This window comes from Acanthochromis polyacanthus, chromosome 18, assembly GCF_021347895.1.
Source record: "Acanthochromis polyacanthus isolate Apoly-LR-REF ecotype Palm Island chromosome 18, KAUST_Apoly_ChrSc, whole genome shotgun sequence".
Lineage (NCBI taxonomy): Eukaryota > Metazoa > Chordata > Actinopteri > Pomacentridae > Acanthochromis > Acanthochromis polyacanthus.
Genome location: NC_067130.1, coordinates 18,584,986 through 18,600,241, shown reverse-complemented (window position 1 = coordinate 18,600,241; position 15,256 = coordinate 18,584,986). Strand labels below are relative to the sequence as shown.

General features: G+C 38.4%; 1 long non-coding RNA gene across 1 annotated transcript; it reads right to left on the bottom strand.

Annotated features, from left to right (window-relative positions):
- Positions 1-10,935: 10,935 nt before the first annotated feature.
- LOC127530778 (uncharacterized) lies at positions 10,936-14,356 on the bottom strand. The gene is made up of 6 exons (XR_007937426.1): positions 14,226-14,356; positions 14,095-14,110; positions 13,924-14,015; positions 13,752-13,802; positions 13,606-13,665; positions 10,936-11,387 (listed from the first exon to the last, which is right to left on the bottom strand). It is a non-coding gene; the product is annotated as an uncharacterized LOC127530778 (long non-coding RNA).
- Between the last annotated feature and the right edge of the window lie 900 nt (positions 14,357-15,256).

Sequence of the window (15,256 nt, the reverse complement as noted above, 5' to 3'; positions counted from 1 at the left end):
GTCTGATAAACATGTATTTTACATATTACATATTAAGTTATGAATTTGGTAAGTCAATTTAGTGCCAGTCTGTTTTTCTCTATTGGAAAACGATAAGCTCAACAGTTTATTTTAAAGCAGTGACTTGATGTTACACATGTGACACAAACCATTAGATGGCTCCATTTGTAGGGCAAAGGTGAATATACTATCAGGTGAAAGACTTGTTTAAATATACACATATATGATGTTCATGATTATGCCTACAGGTAAAAGAAAGGCTACTTAAAATAATACCCTTAGAAATCACATAGCAATAAATTGTGACTTTGCTGTAATGCTTGTAAACAGTGAATTCCTGTATTTCTTTCTTTTGATATCTTTCTGTTTTCTTTGATTCATTCTCTCAGTTAATGATGTCAGAGGATGCACCTCGGTAAAAAACAACAACAAACAAACAAAGAAAAAGACTCTACTACAAGGCCCTGAGGTTAAAATAAGAAACAACACAGGGGGGTACAGGAAAACACGCAGACAGAAAAATGATATGAAAATTACACACTGTACCCAAAGAGCTTACTAAAAGGGAGATACTGGAATTGTTGTACTTCTGTCTATAATATGATATCATGGGGTGTCTCGTACACTCTAAAAAAAATTATTGCAGGACCCTATAACCAAACTCTGATTTAAGCGTCTGGTTGCAAGGCCTTAAAAAAATCCAGTCCTTTTGGCTTCAATGGGCTGAGCTGACAGAATAATCTTGAAATTTGCATCAACATATTATGTGTAATTTAAACAAAACTTGTTGCGTGATTGTGGTTTAGCTTATTTTTTCTTCACTTTAAGTTCAGGATTTCAGGTTTCACCGAACAATCGCAGATGGTAAAGACTGCCAATTATAAAATACCATTGATTGTTAAAAAAGATTGATGGAAACTGCCCAAACATGAGTTTTTGAGTGTATTTTGTGAATTGGCACTATTTAAATAAACCTGAACTGAACCGAATTTAAAAATATATACTGAGGAGTATTACAAAATATGCAGATAAATAAAAACAAATGCATAAAGGAGTAGCAAAGAATTACCATATTTAAACAGATATCCTAAAACAGCTTAGAGCTAGCGGGAAACATACATAAGGCATTGTAGTCTAAGTCCAGCACTTGTTCAACATCATAACACAGTGACATACTGCATCCATTGATGAGGAATGTTCCCTCCCTGCTTCCCCTTCCCTTCTTTGACATAAGCTGGTTCCCAGCCTGTACTTATGTTAACTATGAGTCATGTGATAATCCTCAGGCGACTTAGTGACACACAAACACTGACCCCTCACACACCTTGTCTTGTGAAATTCAAACACCAGCGTTTCAATGAGTTTCAGGATGGGAGAGGAGCGGATAGGAGAGCTTTCAGCCGTGTCATGGGTTCTGTGAGTGTCATGCATTTCCATGGAGCCATGAGACCTGGAAACGAAGAAACCACAAGACTTCTATTAGCAGCACAATCCAACGCTTCTATTCCATTAGAGGGTAGGAAGTGAGAGGCAACAAGTTGGGATTTTAGACACTTAACAGTTATATTAAGCTGCATAGCGAGCTCAGTAATCTAAAGTAGTTAGGAAAAGTACACAAGAACTTCACCATTTTATCATTTTGTTTAGATTCATGTTTTCAAGTGTGGCAGTTTAATTCTTCACTGTATTAGCTGTGAGAAGAAGGGAGAGGGAGAACCAAGTATCATATAGCACTGTATTTACATTCTGATACCAGTAAACATGTGATGAAACTGAGATGAGGCTCTTAACTCTCACAGTTTACAACAGAAATCAGCTCTGCGTCGGCCCCGCAGCCAATCCCTTCACTTCACATTAAGTGCCTGAAGAACCCTGACAGTCACTCGGCAACGTGGAGGGGCTGTCTGGGGAAGGGATCGCAGATGATCTGTTGTTTGACTTAAGCAGCTGATTTAATCAGGGTGACATACAAATCGTCCCTGACTCCGTGGATCTGTGATTCATTTAGAGACCAGGAGTCAAGGACCATGACTCAGGCATGGCTGATCAAGCAGTAATGTGATTAAATCACATCCTCTTTCGAGCTGCATTTTCCTCATGGGTCAGCAGCTCCAAGTGGGCAAAAGGGAAGGAAGCAGCCGGTCCTTCTGACTGGATTATTTTGCTTCATATCAGTGCCATACACTTCCTCAGGGGATGGAATATAAGTGCTCAGTAGTGTAAGGCCGGGGGGAAGTTTTAGTTCTTTCACTGTAAGCTGTGAAGTAGCTGGTAGCACCGATTGTGGTATTCTTCAGCTATATTTGACTCTTAAAGTCTTTTCAGTTTTTCAGAAGATATTTATTAGTATCCATATGTGGATGTGGAGTAGTGGTGTCAGGGAGGCCAGGCTCAGGAAAAATCTTGTGTAAGAGGCCTCACCGATGTCAGACCTGCCTGAGTGTAAGTTGCATCTTGTGCCCTCTGCTGGTGGTGCAGTGCTGTTGACAATCATAGACAGACAGATGATAATTAAAGGAAACAACTGAAGACTTCACCAGCACACAATGGCCCTGGTTTGCTGGCAAGGTTTGGGTCCACTTGTCCCCTCAGTGGAAAGAGATTTCATAGAATATAACTGAATGATCATATCTATCACTTCTTTCACAGTCAACAGATCCTAATGTAACAAAACACGTTTGGGAGGTTCTGGACTGATGTGTCAGACTGTGTTCTCCAATGCCATCATTAAAACATGAAATAAAGGAATATCTTTTGGAAGAAAGGTGTTCATCCCTCTAGCAGAGCTCTAGAGACTTGGAGAATTAATACCAAGGAGCAGTGGAGCTGTTTTAGCAGCACTCAGTCACAAACACCTGACAAAGACACTTGATGTGTGTAATTCTTACTGGGTGTCCACAGCGCCTGTGTGGTTTTATCTCATCAAGGTGCAGCAGCTGTGATGCTAATCCTGACAGCCCAAACATGACCACTTGGAAAGAGTCTCCAGGAAACCAGGAGGAAGATTTAAAATGTTTACAGTATGTCTGCATGTGCCAGGCGCGCATGTGTGTGTGTGTGTGTGTGTGTGTGTGTGTGTGTGTGTGTGTGTGTGTGTGTGTGTGTGTGTGTGTGTGTGTGTGTGTGTGTGTGTGTGTGTGGCTTAATTGCAGAGCGCTGAATGCAAACCAAAGCATTTGATAGCAAACCACATTGTAAACATCCATTATTTTGTAAATGTACACTGAAAATGTTAATGTACTGAGAATGAAAGTCCATCCATTCTACAAACCAGGCCTCTGTCTCTCCCACCTCCTTCTGGGAGATCCTCAGGCCCTCTCAGGCCAACTGCGAGGCATAATCCACGTATGAAGTCATGGGTTGGCACCTGGGCCTCTGCACTGCCTGGTGGACCTCTACAGGAAGTGCCACGGAGCATCTTTATCACTGAACTATCTCAACAGACTCCTCTCAGTGTCAAGGAGCAGTGGGTCTACTTTGAGAAGTTAGAGAAGTTCAGACCAAAAAAGGACTGTCCTTTTGGTAAATTCTTACATTTTCCTTCATTATGTCATTTTTAACCATTTTACATCCATCCCTTTTTAATAGAGTTTCTGTCTGCTTGACATACTCAAGTGAAAAGGCCTCTAATTAAAAACTGTAGGTGCTTGTGTGAGACTTTATTTGAAAGGTAACATCTTGTTGTAGTTTCTGAAAATGTGCTTCTTTAGCAAAACACAAACTTCATCAGGTCAAGTGGCTCAAAAAGTTCTTTCTCTTCGTCTATAAAAAAACATTTTTGAAAGACGAGAATTAGGACATGCTTTATGCCAGAACTTAACAATTCACCACATATGCTAGAAATCTTGCTGACCACCCTGTATAAAATTCAACACCTCTAGGCTTAAAGGCATTAGAGGAGATTTAATTTCCTACGACTTTGAACGTAGCATGCGCACATACAACCTCTCCCTCACCCCCTCTAACCTCCCCCCTCTTAACATTTACGAAGAAACGCCCCCCTCCAGAAACTTGCGTAGCACTCGTGAAGCTTTCTTTTACCGCTGGGTCCCCCTGGATCTTTATCTGCCATTATGTAAAAAAAAGATGAGCAAAACAAGTCGCCAGCTAACTACGAAGCTATACCAAAGCAACACATACAGAAAACACCTAAGTCCAAGGCGTACGTAATCTACGTAACTAGGCCTGAGCCGGAAGATTTTTGATTGACAGGAAAGGGAGCAAACCAAACGCCTCGGTCCGAGCGCAATGATTGGCTGATGTTTTTCAGGTCCTGCCATGTCCACAGTTATTTTATTTTATTTTTTATTCTTTTAGAGACCATACATACAAGTCCACTAAAGGTCAGTATGTTCATTTTATGTGAATCAGACAAATTAAACAAAAAAAACATCCTCCATAATGCCTTTAATGTCATGAGGGATATAAACCATAAAAACCATAAAATCAACTGAATTGCTGAAAAGTGAAGAACCTATCTGATCCAACCAGGTGCAGCATTTCCATACTGACAAAAATGTGAAAACATATATCTTAATGCTAGATGCTAACTCTTTGCCTAAAGGGTTTGCTGATGACCTGCTGACTGTTGAGATGATAAGCATACTGAACTTGCAACTTGATGTATTTTGTTATAATAAATGTGGTTTGAATTGTTTTCAAAAATACAAGAAATACAGGATGAATATCAAAAGAGAGTCTAGTCCGAGTCATTTTTAAAAGATGTTCTGCATTCAAAGACAGTGAGCATTAAATGACAGGCAGATAAGTTAATAATTCAGTTATTAACACTGAATATAAAACACTTTATAAAACAGCTAAATGCTTCATAGGATTTTAATAAGTCACAATTTAGGAAACAGTACCCTCTTTTGGCTGAGACCTACAGTGCAGACCTTTTTCCTACAGTAGTAAAAATGACATCCAACATTTTAAAATCTCAATCAGACCTAATTATAATAGGGATGTTGTGCAGCTATAAGGAGTTTGAAGCTTATTTTTTATTTTGTTATAATTGCCAAATATATATGAATGCTAAGCAAACTGGTTCTGTAGTCAAAAAGCTCAAGTTTACACTGTGTATTCCCTTAACATATTCTGTTGAATTCTACAAACAAAAGCGCTAAAGACACCTTTATGATTTCTCTGTGGTTGTTGGCGCTCTGAATAGGATAATGAGCAATCAGATGGTTTTAGGTTCATGAGTAACAGGCACACTTAAAAATTACACAGTGTGTCCAGTCAGAAAGATCCCTGTGGACTCATGTTTTATGAATGCTGTCTAGCTGGAGTTGCTTTTTGCCTTTGTTGCTCTGTTGTCTAGACAGACAAGAGTGGCTGTAAAGTGGCTCCAATTCCCTCCAAAGCAACAGAATGGAATTGTTGCAGTAAATCTTTTCAATTCAAACACAACTTAGACTGATATAACCTTAGTTCTGAGGATTCTTCCAGGATTTCTTTTTTATTTTAAGTCAGTTCTGTTTTGATTTGTTTTTCTTATCTATACTACACAAGGATAGAGGGTGCTCTGCAGGCTTAAGGCTAAAACTGTAACTTTACATGGAAAGACAGCTTAAACAGTGGTGATTGTTTGACTATGCTGCTTTTCGATTCCATCAAACACGTTTTTATAGTCAGACAATTACACAATGTTGGATGTGGTATTTGTTGCTAGTAAGAGCCTCAACAATGAGGTCGTCAGTAGTAAAACAAGAAAAGCACTCAGAGAGAGCAGTACTCCACCAAGGCTGCTCAGTCGTTGTATGATTTTTATCGGATAAGTCTCGATAACTCCACACCCATCGAACTTGTGTCATTTCTGACCCCGAAAATTTCATCCCGATCCGTTATTCGGTTTTTGAGTAATGTTGCACACAGAAAGACAGACAGACATACAGAAAGACAAATGTACCCTGATTGTCACACAACTCTGCTGCGCTCTTGGGGGAGCAATGAATGTATGTCGCCGAATAGAACTTTGTTGCGACAGCACAATTTCACACACTGTGACAGATTAATCAGTCTTAAATGACACTGGGAGAAGATTCTGCCAGTACTTATTTATTTATTTATTTTACCATATATTGACATTTTACATCATCATTATTTTTATTTTAGTACTTTAGCAGTCTCTATATTAACTGAATCATTTGGAAACAGCAAAACAGAGAAATTACATAATTTCCAGTTTGCTATCACTGCTACTAAATGTGTTACTAAAGGTGTGATATAGAATATTTTCCTTCTCTTCCACAATGTGTATTTGATGCATTTTAACACACAATATTTTTTATAAGTGTGAGAAGGTATCAGATTGTCTGCAATGCTAATGAATCAACTGTCAACACCAGTACACCTAAAATACAGCGTGATGTCAACACTGTGTTCCTCCAATGACTCCCAGGGATCTAAGGCTGTAGATAGTTCAGGTTTAGGCCCAGTTTTATTTTCTGTGCAGATGCTCACACTCACATCATAAAGCATCAATTCAAGGCTCTAATACAAACAACATACAGATAAACCCTTCCCTGAGACCAGGTGACCCAAGAACCTCTTAAGACTGTCTCTGTGATGGCAGCTGAAGGATTCATCCTCTGAAGTGACTCAAAATCAGAAATCATTTTGTTAAGTTCACCAAACTGTATCGTGTCAATGAGAGTGGCTTCGGCTGGCCCCTTGTAATAAATCAAAATACAGGAAATTCTTGTTTTTGTTGGGGTTCCATGTATATTTTTTGCAGGGTATTAATTTCCATTGAGAACTAGTAAGGTTCTTCACAGTTATTAATGCTGTAGGGTCGTAGCAATCGCAATCTCTTTGGTTTACATCCTCAGGTGGGAGGATCTTCTTTCTGTTCCAAGATCAAGACCAGAACACAAACCTTGTGTAACCATGATTTTACCTCTTTTAAGTCTCTTTGTAAATATACCTTTATTGAAGATCCTTTCCTGATGATATTTCAGTTTTTAGTATTTCTTCCATAAACTGTCAGGATTCTGCCCTATTGCTGCCTCTTTGTTCCTTCTTCCACCTTTAGTCCCCTCGTTGAATTTAACCTTTTTGATTCTGTTTGTTTGTTGCTTTAATCTAAGTCTGTTGGTTCCCTCAGTGTTGTTGCCCTTTAGTGTGTGTTTTTTGGCTTGTGTATCTCTGTCTCCCTCTGGCTGTGTCTTTCCTTTCTGTCTCTCTTCCACTCGCTCGTCCCCTGGCAGTCGTCTCATTAGTTCATCATTCTCACCTGTTGCAATCAGCTCAACTCAATCCACCTGGTCCCCTTCCCTGTTATTTAAGCTCTGCCATTCCTCTCAGTTGTTGCTGACGCATAGTAGGATCTCCATGCAGTTCATTCGTCACTCCCCACTTACCCTCCACCGCTGGATTATATCAGTTGTTGGACTTAATCATTTTTCACCCTCTTCTGGATTAACCTCTTTTGGACTCGACTTGTTTGGACTCTCGTTTGCTCTTGCATTTGTCGTTTGTTCTCCTTGTGTAAGTACCTTTTCAGTCTAGCCGTTTTTGCCTTTGTCTAAGTTTAGTTTTTTGTCACCCTTTTAGTCTTGCTGTTCAGCTGCTGTCAAGTTTTGTTTTGTCCACTTCAGTCTCGTTTTCAGTTGTAATAGGTTTTTTGATTTTGTTAATACATTCTTTTAATAATGCCTAGCGTTTTGTCTGTGATGTCTGCGTCTGGGTTCTCCACATCCCCCATTCCTAACATAAACCCTTTCCAACACTTTTTTTTTTTTTATCACACTGTGTTGTGTTTTTATCAGTCTTCTTTGAAGATCTGATGATTTTATGAGTTCTGTGTTTTATTTTGATTGCCTTGTCCAGCAACCTGGATTTGGAAAAGTGCCCTATGAAAATACAAACCACTTCTTATAAAACTTTCATACACTTGTTTCAATAAAATGACACTTCTAAAATTACTTATTACCCTTTTAATTGCTTTTGTTAATATGTTTGAGCTTATTAGCATTGACATATTTTTGCATCTTTTGTCTTCTAGTTGTCACCAAAATCATAATTTCACCTTGCTTCGTTTGCTTTCACTGTCTGGCATGTTGGTATTTTGCTGGATATTCTGCTTCATGCTTTGTCTGACAGAGCACATTGCAAACCCTCGTTTTAAAAAATAAAGAACATTAACATTATTGTATTTTTTATCAGTGATCATCATCACTGTTTCCTGTCTAGTGTTCCTTTACACTGACAGTAATATGTGAATAAAACACTGCTGTGTTTCTTGCAACAGTCGGTGTCTGTATCATCTGTTTCAGTCCTCAGAAAATCTCCCTGAGTGTGATCTTAGTGCAGTTCTTCAGACTTCTCATGGCTCAGCTGAACAGACAGACCCTGAAGTACAGAAATAACTCAATAAAATAAAACAGAGCCCTATTATAACTCAAGTAGACACCTGCCTTAGCGAACATTTTAGGACAGATAACCAATAGTTTGTAAGATTTCCCCCAGATGCTGCTTCTGCCAACATCATCCACTCGGAGAAGAAGAGGCCTGCAGGCAGCATATTTATGAAATATATGCTGTCGTCCCACCACATCCACTGGCAGTGCTCTTCAGCTATGCATTGATAGTTCTGCATTTTTTTAGATTGGAGTTTGAAAAGCTGCAAATCATTTGTATATGAACCTTCAATTTGGTGGCTTTTTGTCTAAAGAAGTAGAAGTGCTTATGGACAGACGAATAGTTTTTATTGCATTAGCACAAAAAAACAAAACAAAATGTATGTTCTTTACTATTTCCAAAACTGCTGAAGGATCAGCACTGTGGAAAATGTTTAACAAGAAATGGTCAATAAATAGAGTTGATATCTATTCTTAAATATCTCGGATTTTTAATTGACGACCATTAGTCTTATAAGGAACACATTCAGTATATGTGCTGGAAATAACATTTTTGCCTGTTATTGACTATGGAGATGTGTTGTATATGTAGGCATCGGCTCATTGTTTTAAAAGCCTGGATAGTGCGTACCCTGGGGCACTGAGATTCAATATCAAATATGCTCTCCTTACTCACCATTGTGTGCTCTATTTTAAAGTTAACTGGACATCTTTAAATGCCCAGCATCTCAGTCATTGGTATGCGTTTATTTACAGAACCATTGTGGGTTTGTTTCTTTCTACTTATATCATTTTTTAACAAGGAAACATGGAAGTCACAATCTCCAATCTATGGATTCTATGCAATTTATCGTCCCCAAAGTACGATCTGAAATGGGCAAGAAAGCATTTAGGTTTTGTGCACTTAATGCTTGGAATGAATTACAATCTTAACTTCAACTTTAAACCCTTGTTACACTGAACGAGATTAAAGTTCGATGAAATCATTACAGTCTAGTCTGTGTGCGAGTGTTATATGTGAGAAAGTTTTAATGTTAATTTTATCTGCTCTTTATTATTTTTAATGTGGCTATGCCGCTGCCCTCTTGGTCAGGCCTTCCTTGAAAAGGAGATCTCTGATCTCAGTAGGACTAACTTGGTTAAATAAATGCTAAATAAAATAAAAAGCACACTGCACGGCTGTGGTTCTTTAAGTGGGGTCAGACTCCACTTGAACAGGCCAGTATTACTGGGAGGAAATTATCTCTGTATCCAGTAGGACCAGTAGGAGGCAGTGTGGTATCTTGGTTAAGTAGATTAAGAAGTAAATGGTCCTTTATCACTCTCCAGTGAATTTACCTCCATCTGCCTGTTCAGTAGGCAATACTGAAGTACTGCACCAGCGCATTTCTTGTTACATCCACAAATTAAAGACAAAAACATGACGGTTGTAATAAATAATATACAACAATTACATTTGAGGTCTGAGAGAAAAATTAAAGAGGTTTGTGTGTCCGATCAGATGTGAGTGACAGTGTCTTGCTACGACTGCAGACATAGCTAGATCACACAATGAACGAGACCACAAAGAGACCTGAGACAACCATGGAGATATTGCAAGATGCAAATACAACTAAAGACACAAGAAAACCACAAAGACACACAAGAATTACAAAAAGACAAACAAAAACAACGATGAGACACAAAACGACCACAGAGACCTACGATAACTATAAAGAGGTCTAAGATAACCACAAAAGCCTGTAACAGCCACACAGAGACACTAAACGAAACAAAACAACCGTAAAGACACACTAAAACAGCAACCACCAGAAAAACGGGACACAAACAGACACAACAATCACTTGGATACACAAAACATCCACAAAGAAACAAAAAGACAACCAGGAAGAGACACACAATGACCACAAAGAGAAAGGTGATTGTAGGAAGGCATACAACAATTACAAGGAGCCACCAGTTTGTATAGCTTTGTCTCTTTTAGTGTTTCATTTTTGCTGTTTTGTGTCTCACCTTGTCTCCTTTGTGTTGGATTTTTATTTTATTTTGTTCATGTCGCTTTGTGGCTTGTTTGTGCCATGTTGTCTCCTTTTGTGTCTCATTGTTGTTTTGTCATAATGCAGCCATACTGTCTGCATTATGAACAGGTTTGTGTGTGTTTGTATGTCATCCGCAACTATCTGCAGTGATATGCAAATGTTTGGGAACCCATGGATCAAATATCTGTTATTGTGAATGGCAAACTGAATAGAAGACGAATTGATCCCGAAAGGCATAAAGATAAAGAACAAATATTTTAAACAACCTTTTACACCTTGCAGTTATGGACTCTGTGCTGTGGACTTCTCAGGTAGCTGTTTCCTCAGCTTATATGCATTTTTGGAATGGCAGTAAAAAGAGATGGTGATGGTCAAGTTGAAAACTTCTCTAAAAAAGCTGCAAGGATTACTAGAAAGAGGATAACGTGTGTACTATATAAGGTGGACTTTTCAGAATACCAACTAGAAAATACATTCCATTATGGTCAAATCATTTGATTTTTTATTTATTATTCAGCAGAAAAATACTTACATATAAGAAAAATGACATAGTACAATGTAAAAATTATATTGATATAGATTTACCATTGTGCAACAAACACAAACTTTCTCACGTTTCTTCCAAAGAGCTGTTTGAATAAGATGTTGAAGAAGCCTGATGATAACAATGCAACCTGCTTAACATCAACACTGTAAAAACACTTACATGATCCTACAACTTCTAACCTATAAAATGACTGCAAAAAATATATAATAAGGATATAAGGAGTTTAAAAGCAGTATCAGCAGTGTTGCCGTTTATGTCGAAGCTAAATCCAGGCCATAATTCTTTAATACGATCTACAGCAAAACTGCTCAAAATACTGTGTGTCTGGTGTTGGTATGGCAGCAGTTGTATAATTGTGTCCAGTATGTTTGAACATGTTTTTCATGTTATTGTCCATGCGTCTCTTGTTTTGTCGATGACACACTTCTTTTCATGGACCTGAAACAAAATCACAATAAATACAACTGAAAAACAAAGACATAGTAGTTAAGATGTAATAGTACTACTTTTTAATTCATTCATTCATCTTTTTTATTATAAAACATTATCAAGCAGTATTGGGTTTGCCAGACATGACCACAATTAAACTTGAGAGTAAACATCATCTTTATCTTTGTCATATTTGAAATTTATTGTAAATGTGACATGGGTGCAGTTTTATTGCTGTGCTACAGCAGCAAGAGAATAAATGTGATTATAACCCATCCTTAAGAATCCAGTGAACCTGTGAAGCAAACTATTTTGTGTAAGTTTTCTTTCAGTCAATTTGACAGTGTTGAAAACACAGCTAATATATTCACAAACTGACCTTGAGGAATGATGTGGGATATTTTGACATTAGTTGCACTAGTTAGTAAAAATTATCAGAACCACGGAAAGGACAAGTCTATGAAGATGTATTTCAGGTAGGAACTCAATTTTCCTTATGAACGACTTAACGGACACACTGAAAGAATTTTTTAATTAAAAAAAGAGTGATATGATACATTTTACTTTACACACACACACACACACACACACACACACACACACACACACACACACACACACACACACACTGTGTCTTGCTATCATTGTGGGGACATACCATTGACTCCCATTCATATCTAACCCCTAACCTTAACCAAACCCTAACCCTAACCAAAACAATGCCTAACCCTAAAGAAATGTTTATGCACTTTTACTTTTTTCAGTAACAACAGCATGGCCAAGAAAACACTGTTTAAACTTGTGGGGACCGAAATGAGGTCCCCACAAGGGACATAGTTTTCGGTTTTCCTACAGTTGTGGGGACATTTGGTCCCCACAATATAGCAAAAACATGGGCACACACACACACACACACACACAGTCAATCTTTCTACACTGGAGACTCTCTCTATTTTACCAACAGTGGACCATTGTTGCACACCGGCCAAGATGGGACCAATGCTTCTGGTCTTTTTAATGAAATGAGAAAGAATCTTTTAAGGCTTCTTTTCAAATAACCGCACATATTTGTTAGATTTGTTTAAAAACAAAATTAAGAGGTGATCAGCAACCCTGACCCTAACAAGCATGTGTTCTTTCACAGACTACAATAGTCAAGCATATGTAGTGAAGAGAAGGGAAGTCTTTATTTTTGTGAAGCTTTCAAGCATATAAAAACAGAATATTTTTAAAACTATGTTCCACTAGTGACCTAGCTTTGCCATTTCCTATTCAGGGCACTCACATGCAACCTGATTTGCTGTGTTCCTCTGCGAGCCTGTCCTAATAGAAAAAATGACCACATAGGTCGTCTGTACGTATTACGACCGAGTGTTACGTTTTGACGTTAAGCAACCTCTAGCAGTTGAGTAAATATCGACACTCCGGTGTCGCAGGTGAAATGTCACCATGAACAAACTTTTATCTAACACTAACCCTAACCCTAACCCTAAACCCGTGTTGGGAAAGCGAGGAAAAAGCCGTTTCGCGAGGGAAAAGCCGTTTCATGAATTAAATCCCGTAATGCGTTCCTTTTCCCCGTAGGGGCGCTAACGTAAATACGCTCTCATGGGTCGTATTCCGGTGCACGTTACATACGACCTGTGTGGTCGAATGAGTTGGAGGACTTGTTGCCTCTGCCATTACTACCAAATGAGAAGAGAATCTAATAAAAAATAGAGCTTAGTCACCATTCTAAGGAGTAAAACCTTTTGAGAACCCTCCTGCTTCTTATGTTGCTTTTTGTTAGTTCAAAAATCTTTAAACGAAAATGTAATCACCCTTAACCTCACTTGCTACAAGCAGAAACAGAGAAGTTTCATATCAGCATGGCAGCAGATGTTGTCTGAATAAGTCTTTATCTGTCTGACGAGTACACCCCCACTTCCCTCTCTATAAAAAAACTTGGTTTGACCACAGAACACTATGACAAGACAATCCTTCATACAGTTTACTGCAAACACAAGTAGGCATTGGCATGCACATATCTCGACTACAGTTTATTGTGGCCTCAGGAGTATCTTTACAACGTCAAATGTAACTTTAATTATTATAGCAACGCCAGATTAGAGATTCTGAATTTTCTTTCTTTCACATGCGCACACACAAACATATTTATATATACACATCGGTAGTTGGAAAAGTTGTCACTAAATTTGTATATTTGATACTTTTTGTACTCACTGACCTTCACAACCTTCAGTCTGGTGAAGAGGTGTAGCATTAATGTAGTCATTGCCAGGCTCATCTGAAACAACAACGTTGATAAATAAATATTAGCCACCCATAATGTAATCTCTCACAATTCCACTTTAATCAATGCTTGTACAGTACCACTCTCAGTTTTTCCAGAGCCTCTGATTGTCTCGTAGACAGAAGCATCACCTACAGGTCAGTGAAAATCAAGCATCAAATTAGTCGCTACAACTTTTGGCTCAGAAAGAAAGAAAAAGAATCAAACTGAGTATTAGAAATAGTTGTGAAAACAATGATCTGAAAAGCTGACCATGGAGGAGAGAGGAGTAAACTTGAGTTTCATTCTGGCTCTCTGTTCGACGCATCGCAGAGCCTTGGTTGATGTTCAGACACTGAGTGAGCCTAGTGAATAAAGTAATTCAATAAGACGCATGTAAAGTATTGTTAAATACTCAAAATGACACAAGAGTGTTTTACCAACCTGTCACAATGAAGACCTGTAAAAGAGACAAACAATGTTACACTGTTTTGTATCCAAATTGTTCTTTCCTTGTCGCGTCGTCCGAATTTATCTGTGATTTTCAGTAAATTATTGACTGGAAAATATCTCACCCTTTCTGCAGTAGCGCACCAGCACAGCCAGTACGATCAAAAGCAGTAAAATTCCACAAACCAGTGCAATGGTAAGTGAGGAGCTTTCAGGAGCACAACCTGCAATTATCAAATTACTTTAGCAATCTAAATTATGCGAAGCATTTAATGCCACAATTCAGGTTCAAAAATGATAAAATAATGGTCTTCAGGACTGTCATCCCTTCTAAATAATGTAAAACAAAAGAAGCCAGACTACTGTGTATTTAGTGGGCAGTGTGGCAAATGATCACTAACAAATGAATACCGAGGTACCAGGTCAAACTAAACACCAATTCAATTCAATTCAATTCAGTTTTATTTATATAGCGTCAATTACAGTCAAATCATCTCAAGACGCTTTACAGAACCCATATGCCTGACCCCCAGAGCAAGCCCAAAGGCGATAGTGGCAAGGAAAACACCCTTTTAACAGGGAAGAAACCTCGAGCAGAACCCGGCTCTATATAGGGGGGACCCATCTGCCTGCTGGCCGGGCGGGTTGAGAGGGACAGAAGAGGGCAAGGGGGAGGGATGGGAGAAGAGGGAGGGGTGGGAAAGCAAGGAAAACACAACACACATTTGGATACATGCATGACAGGATATGTGACACAGACAAAGTATAAGCTAACATTGAAAACTGACTCATAATTTACTCTTATGATGTACGGCTCTGACATTAAACATACTCCTTATATAGCTAGCAGTAAAATTCAAACAGTATTGAAAATATTGAAGTAATCGTACCAATCCTCTTCAACCCTTTGTGTTTACTCAGTTTGCAGCCACATGTAACAGAATGTCTTACAGTCATGAGGGAGGTGCTGCTCACTAGGACTATAAAAATGCCATTAGTCAAAGTCAACCAGTGTGTATTTTAAACGCCTTACAAGCTTAAATATCAAAATGAAAAAAAGATGTTGATTCATGTGCAACCATATGTAACACACTGATTATACAGACTTAAAGTACCGAGATACTGACTGGTAATAGAGTACTGCAGCTACGTATCT